Raw genomic sequence first — 7,228 nt, forward strand, 5'->3', positions numbered from 1 at the left:
CATGCGCCTCGGGCGCACGGGCGCTGGTTGGCATCGCGGCGGCGGCGCCGCTGTCGGGCACGCGCAGTGCCGGCGGCCGTGCCGCGGCGTCCACCAGCGGGGAAGTGGCAGTCGCAGAGTGTGGCTTCCCCTTCCAAGGGTTTCCATCGCGGCACACGACTCCTGGTGCTCTACAGCAGCTGGGGCGAAACTCGCAGGAAGCCTCTTTACAGCTTTCTCCCTCGGGCCTCTCTGCGCCTAATGGGAGGCCTGGCTGTGGCATCAGAGCTGGTCACCCGCGTAGTTCTCCTCACCCTCCTGCTCGGCTTGGCACCCTTGTGTGCGTGAGGTGACAGAATGAGGCAAGCGGTTTGGGTTTCCGAACCGTAGGGGGTAGTAAGTGTGCAGGGGTGAGAAGGGCGCTGTCGCTGAGTCCTTCGTGTCACTGAACCTTTTGAGTCGTTGAGTCGTGTGGTGTAATAAATGACGGGCTCAACATGAGTTAAAAAAGGTTTTATTCAGGTAATAAGAATGAAGTAGGGCTGGGTGTTGTGGGAGAAATCTCCACCAACAAGCCCAAATTAGTTTCTTAGTGCAAGGCTTTATATTATACTTGTATGTACATAGGCATTAACCGTTCCAAGAAAGGGCAGTCTTAGGCAAGTTGTTTCTTGGAATGAGCGAGCTCAGAGGTCTCCTCTTTCCCTCTGTTGTTCCTTTGAAGGTACAAGGCTGGGGTGATCCCTCTATGCATCTTCAGTGTCTCCTTTGTCCTTGTTGTGTAAACTCAGCATTTCTTGTAGAAGTTTTGTTACCTGGCCAGCAGGTCTACGTAATCTCAGTTTCTGTTGTCTACTGGTTTATTACTAATGCTCAACAAGCATCTGTGCTGCCCAGGGAGGTGGTGGAGTTGCCGTCCCTGGAGGTGTTCAAGAAAAGCCTGGATGGGGCACTTAGTGCCATACTGGACAGGTGCTAGGTTGGACTGGATGATCTTGGAGGTCTCTTCCAACCTGGTTGATTCTATGATTATGATTCTGTGATCTGTTGTCTTTTCACAAGTCTCTGAAGGTTCTTTGTTGTGTAAAAAAAATCTCTTTGCAAGATCCTGCAAAAAGCCTTCCCCATGTTCCTGGATTCACAGCAGTTAGGTTATCCCACTGTCCTTTATTTTCTCACTGATACTAATCTAGTCACAATTTATCACACACGGGAAGTGCAAAATAAAAAGCTAAGAGTACTAAGCTGTAGTTAGTGAGAGGGAGGACCTAGCCTGTGCACAGTGTAAGGCAGCTGCTGTCTTGAGGCCTGTCCAAAGTGAGAGAAACGTTATGCAAGACCCTTGGAGCCATGAGAAGAGTTGGCCAGCCTCAAATGTGTCATGTTATTTCAAGTTGTCTTGATAAAACATGAATCTGGTTTAATTGCTCCCTTTGGTTTTAAGCTCTGAGGAGCTTTACCAGTAAACATTCAAGGAGTGTTGGCGTGTGCACACTTAAATGGTATAATCCTTTTAAATGCAGGTTGGAATTAAATGAAGCTGTTGTTAAGGATTTCAAAATATGACTACAGGTAGTTGATAGTAAATGTCTTTATGGGTAATTCATACTGTTACGGAGCTGGTTGCTTCCACTCTGTTTTGGACCTAGCTAATGAGCTGGTCCAGCAGTTTTTTCTAGAATCTGGATTAACTTTGCACCTGAACAATATACCAGAATAATTTGTAGTGACTGAGACTGTTTTCACAGCTGTCTTCCCATCTGTGCTTTTTCATACCTTACCCTAGAGAAGTGGTTGGTGATAATAAAACATTGCAGACACTTCTCAAGCTGTTTGGTGGCTGATAAAAATTGCTTTAGCTTTTTTTCATGTTTGCATGCACCTGCATTCAACATACTGATCAACACAGCAAATATGACCATATTTGTTTGATCTTCTATGCAGTGCCAGGCTACTAGGTGTCTGGCTGCAGCTGTGTAAGATCCTGCCAGTACACGACTAGTGGACAGGCAGAGGACCATGAAATTAATATTCAGACATTAAAATGACCATGTTTGCAGACTCATAGTGAGGTCTGAGCTTGGTTACAGTAGGGGTGCTAGGCAGTGCTGTGTGGAACAAAAGCTTTGAAGCAGCCTGAAACAGCTGAAGACAAAAGCTTGGACTTCCCGTCTGTCTTCCAGGCACCTGTGTATGTAGCAGAAAAGCAGGACAAGATTTGCTTTCCAGGGTCATAAGCAAGGCTTTATAGAAACACCTATGTCCCATGTTCTACTTCCCAACTGTACTTGCTGTCATTTTGCCTAAGCATGCTGTCAGCAGGATTGCAGAACAGACATAAATGTGATTATGTTTGCCCTTAGGGTTTGTTTCAAGCCAATGTCTGTTACTGAAATAGGCATTTCTTCTCAGCAGGCATTCTTCAGATATGTGATGCCTTCCATCACATGCTCAGGATGACGTGAGTTTGAAATTAACAGGGGCACTGGGAACTGTAAGGAAGTCCTATCCCCTGACTAGGTTAAATCTGCATTGCTGTGTGCTCTAAGCATAGATCTTAACCTCTTTTTCGTTCTTAGGGCTGGGTCCCATGAGGAGTCTTTCCCATGCACATGCTGTGTGCTCAGCTTCCACGCATGCCCATTTGAAAATGAAGCACACCTTATAAGAATGTTTTTATTTAAAGGACCATCTTTAATGCTGCACCTAAGTACTGCAAGTAAGTAAAGTGCTGCATCAGTCAAAAAAAGCAAATAGCACTTAACCCAGACATTTTCTTATCTGTACCCATTTTTATCAATCACTTCACTAAAAATAAAATCACAAGGCCCCTGTGTATTGCAGCAGTATTAAATACAATGCAGTTTTACATGGTTCCTAACACTTTACAATCCCAGGTGGCCTTCAGTTCTTTGGAAAATAGCAGTAATGGCAATCTAAAGGGTGAGAATGCCTGCAAGGGATGAGTAATAGAATTAGGGATGGGAGAAGGACTGTGGAGCAGCAAAGCTGCTTTCTCCCTGCTCCTTGAGTGGCTGTCCACACCCAGCTGAGTGGAAAATGTGGAGATGTTATTGTGGTGAATAAGTGCCATATGTGTTTTGCTAGGTTCCTGGTGAGCACTTGGGTGGGCAGTAGGTTTGTCATAGAGATGAAGACTCGCCTGAGGAAGAGGAAATTGTAATTGCTAGTCTGGGTTGATGTGATGTGGCTCTTCTGCTGTTCATTTTGAGCCTGGCTATAGGTGAACACCCTTTTCCCCACTAGTACTGCAAGGTCTATTTTTTATATGCTTCCTCCTTAATAAATACAGCTCAGCAGTAACCCTGCACACTCTTTGATGTGAGCAGCCATCCACCTCGATTTTAGTAATAGTTCCACTGAACTGAAGAGGCTTTGTACTTTTCTTGATAATATATGAGGAAAAAATGGAGGAGTCTCCTGATTTGAGGAAGAAGATTTCAGGCTCCTATCCCAGATTTGTGAGGTGGGGTTTCAGTTCTGTTAGTTTTTTTTGGGTTTTTTTATCCTTTGACGGGATGAAAACTGAGCACTAAGGGTAGTTTCTCGTCATGCAGAGGTAATTACTGCAGTGTGGAGCTGTTGAGATGCATGAAGGGCAATGGGTACCTTATGATTAGGATAATTTAAGATTCCATTTTTTTCTTTATGAAGGCAGAAAGTGATGAGAGAAGAAAATGTCAGGAAAACCAGCATAAGGATCTTTAGCATGAGTTAAGGTAAAACAGTAGAGAAGTGAGCAGCTGTGCTCTGCCCCTGCATAGGCTGCACTCAAGACTCTGAGGTCATGAGAGGGCTTTGTCTTGCAACTGGCTCTCCTGTGAACTGCGAGGTATGGCATCAGCCACTAGGACAGCAAGGGCTGTGAAGGGTGACTTACCATGATGAAAGTCAGAAATATGTATCTGTAGGTGCAGGGACAGCTGATAGAGGAGACCCATAGGCAGAAATGGCTGGGGATGCATATGCTTTGTCAGCTGCCCCTTGCCTCAGGCCCAGGAGCAGCTTCCCTAAGTGGACATGCTCAGACTGCCATACTCAGTCTGCATGAGATTAAATACCTTCGATACATTTGGACCAAATGCATTGTTACTCTGTTCCATCAGAAGAAGGGCAATATCCACAGCTGAGCATTTGTTTTATCTAGCTTTGTATTTCTCAGTATCTACTTTATATCCCACCTGGCTGTTTAGCTTTCAGCATTCCTACTTATCTACTACTAGAGAAAAGGGTGGGTTAAAAATGAAAATGTCTGTGGCTTGAGTTAGCTATACTGCATTTTATAAGATTATTAGATACCTAAAATTATGTGACAGAATATAGTAATCTTTGTCTAACCCACTAAATGAAAGGTTTTTAATTTCCAATGTAATTTCTTTCTGCATTTTTTTCCTATTTACAAAGTGAGGATAACTTTTTACTAGCTGGTAGGTTGAACTCCATGTAGGAAGTTTTGGAGGTTGAAAAATATCACCCAATGATGTTTATGTAGTAATTTGCACCATTACAATTCCTCATCAACAGTACTGGATGACTTTTCTGTTCATTTATCCATCTTTAACGACATTGCACAGGTGCAGTTTGTGCTATAATTGAAACATTTTAGCACTTTAAAAAAGATGTTTTATTTGAAAGCAAAGAAAAAACCACTATTTTTGTTGTGTTTGTGTCTGCTGGGTATCATTTGCATTTTTATAGAGGCTCTGGATAAAGAAATAATTGAAGTTCTTAGCTTCACCACTCCATTGGGTAAAAAGCAAGGGATTCCCACAGGGTAGATTATGATGGCTGGTGCCATTTTCACAGAATCACAGAAACATCCAGGTTGGAAAAGTCCTTCAGGATCACCAAGTCCAACCTATAACCCAACTCTTCAAGATTGACCTTAAACCATATCCCTAAGCATCACATCCAAATGACCCTGAAATACATCCAGGGTGGGTTGTACATGGTTCTTTAAAAGTACTTGGAAGGTTTGATGACTGACTTCAGAGCCTGCAGTGTGAGCTTCTGTGATTTGTTTTTGTTCTTTGCAATTTGCAGTTGCAGGCATTGCACTAGTTTTGTTTAAATAGGTATTTGAACTTTGGATTAAGGGGGCTACTTTTGTAAAATTAAAGGCCTTTCTACTGCTCACATAAAACATCTAACTTGTACTGCTGTTTTCCCATTAGGACTTTTGAAATTTAGAGAAAAGTTACTGGAGTTTTGTTTGGTTGTTTTTTTATTTTGTTTGGTTCCATTTGCTTGCTTTATATATATGTATAAAAACAAACCATCACAGACAAGCACTAATTTGTAACCTTTTTCTACAGCCAGTGATTTTAAGTCTGTCCATCTTGGGAAATCCCAGAAGTTCACTTGAGGTGACCAAAAAAACAAATGGATACTACTTAATATCTGTATAATTTTTATGACATTCCTAAAAAAGGAGGGTTCCTTTTTGCTTAAAAAGCGATCCACAAGACAGAAAAAACCCCTTCAGATAATTGGAGCATGCATAAATCATGGACCTGGGGTAAAAATTATTGGATAACATTTGTTTTAGAAAGCATTGCAGGGCCTGGCTGAATTATGAGCTGGATATGAATCAGTGGTATTTCCATGCCTTTGAATGTGCATGTCACACAAGCAGGAAGCCTGCAAGGCACATGCTGTAATCCTTTCACTTGTTAAAGCTTTGGTTAGGGTGAATTTGAATGCTATGTCTAGCTTTGGGCATTTTACTTCTGGACTCTCACCAAATCTTTCCTGGCTTTCTTTAAGAGAAAGCTCTGAAGTCTAGGAAGCATGATCTGTGAAGTGGTTGAGGATTTAGATTATATGCTTGGCATAAGGATTTCTGCAAGAAGGGAGGAAGCTGTTCTCTGTGTCCATTGTAGATAAACTCAGTTTGCCAAGCAGTATGGGCCATTCTTTATCCATTAACCACACTCCCTGTGTTTGTTTAGGGGATTTCTTTTGTACTGACAATGATCCTACTCGAAGAATCTGTTACTTTCTGTGATGAACTCATATGAGTAGTATGTAGAAGAATTTTAGTACTCCGAGAAGGTTTGTGATTGTTTTCCTTCAATCATTAGTTGACTACAACTTTAGAGAGCTTGAGTTTTCTTTCTAGGTTTCAGTAGAGAAGTCCAAGCATATGAAAGGCTGCTGCAAAAGGGAAGGAACCATCTCTCTCTGTGTCTGCAACAAGAAGAATTAAACTTTGCAGCAAGGAAGGCTCAGGTTATATTACAAAGAGCTTTCTTTTTTTTCAGAACAGGCCAACTTTGCACTAGAACAGCTTGCTTTTGAAGGCTTTGTAAAACAAGTTAGACAGCTGCCACAAAAGGTCACATACAACTGATTCTGCCAAGGGACAGGACTGTAGAGTAGGTGACCTCTAAAGAATTTTTCAGTTCTGTTTTTTGTAATCCTGTCAATTATATTGTTATTCATAAGGGCCTCGTGCTTTCATACAGAGAAGTGAGAATATGAGGTTGTCTGTAGAGAGTCAGACTGTTTAACCCAGTACACCAACAGTGGAAGGTGAAGCAGATGTTCAAGGGAAGGCTGTACAAGCAGGGCAACTACACAGGGTGATACTTGTTCTGTAGATGGTTTCTGTGTATTTAGTAATTCTTGTTAGATTCCAATTTGCCTTGTGTCCCTGGAACAAGACTGAGCTGTTTGTGTTCGTGATATCCCACAGGTCTTGCAGCTGAATAATTTGTAAAGAGCCATCTCCTTCTCTTGGTTTTGAACCTGACTCTATTATAGCTTCATTTGATGCTTGTTGGCTCGTTTTCTTTGAGGAGATACTAAAAACCCACCCACTCCATTGTCACTAAACATGTTATAGAACTTTACCTTTTGCATTTTAAACATTACTCTTTCTAAGACTCGGGAGTTCTAGCTTTCTTAGCTATTTTTTATATGAGAGATGATGCTTGGATTCATAGAATTATAGAATCAACCAGGTTGGAAGAGAACTCCAAGATCATCCAGTCCAACCTAGCACTCAGTCCTATCCAGTCAACTAGACCATGGCACTTAGTGCCTCATCCAGGCTTTTCTTGAACACCTCCAGGGACAGTGACTCCACCACCTCCCTGGGCAGCCCATGGTTTGGAATGTTTTCTTCATCCTTTTAGATGAAGGGAACAAACTGCCCACAGCATTTAAGATACTGTTTAAGATACTACAGGCAGAAGACATAGAGTTTCTGTTTTATTCTCAATTA

General features: G+C 42.1%; 1 long non-coding RNA gene across 1 annotated transcript; it reads left to right on the forward strand.

Annotated features, from left to right (window-relative positions):
* The first annotated feature begins 1 nt into the window (after position 1).
* LOC135184952 (uncharacterized) lies at positions 2-6,298 on the forward strand. Its single transcript, XR_010306275.1, has 3 exons — positions 2-341; positions 2,559-2,698; positions 6,122-6,298. It is a non-coding gene; the product is annotated as an uncharacterized LOC135184952 (long non-coding RNA).
* The last annotated feature ends 930 nt before the right edge of the window (positions 6,299-7,228 follow it).

The sequence above is a fragment of the Pogoniulus pusillus genome, chromosome 21 (genome assembly GCF_015220805.1).
Source record: "Pogoniulus pusillus isolate bPogPus1 chromosome 21, bPogPus1.pri, whole genome shotgun sequence".
Classification (NCBI taxonomy): domain Eukaryota; kingdom Metazoa; phylum Chordata; class Aves; order Piciformes; family Lybiidae; genus Pogoniulus; species Pogoniulus pusillus.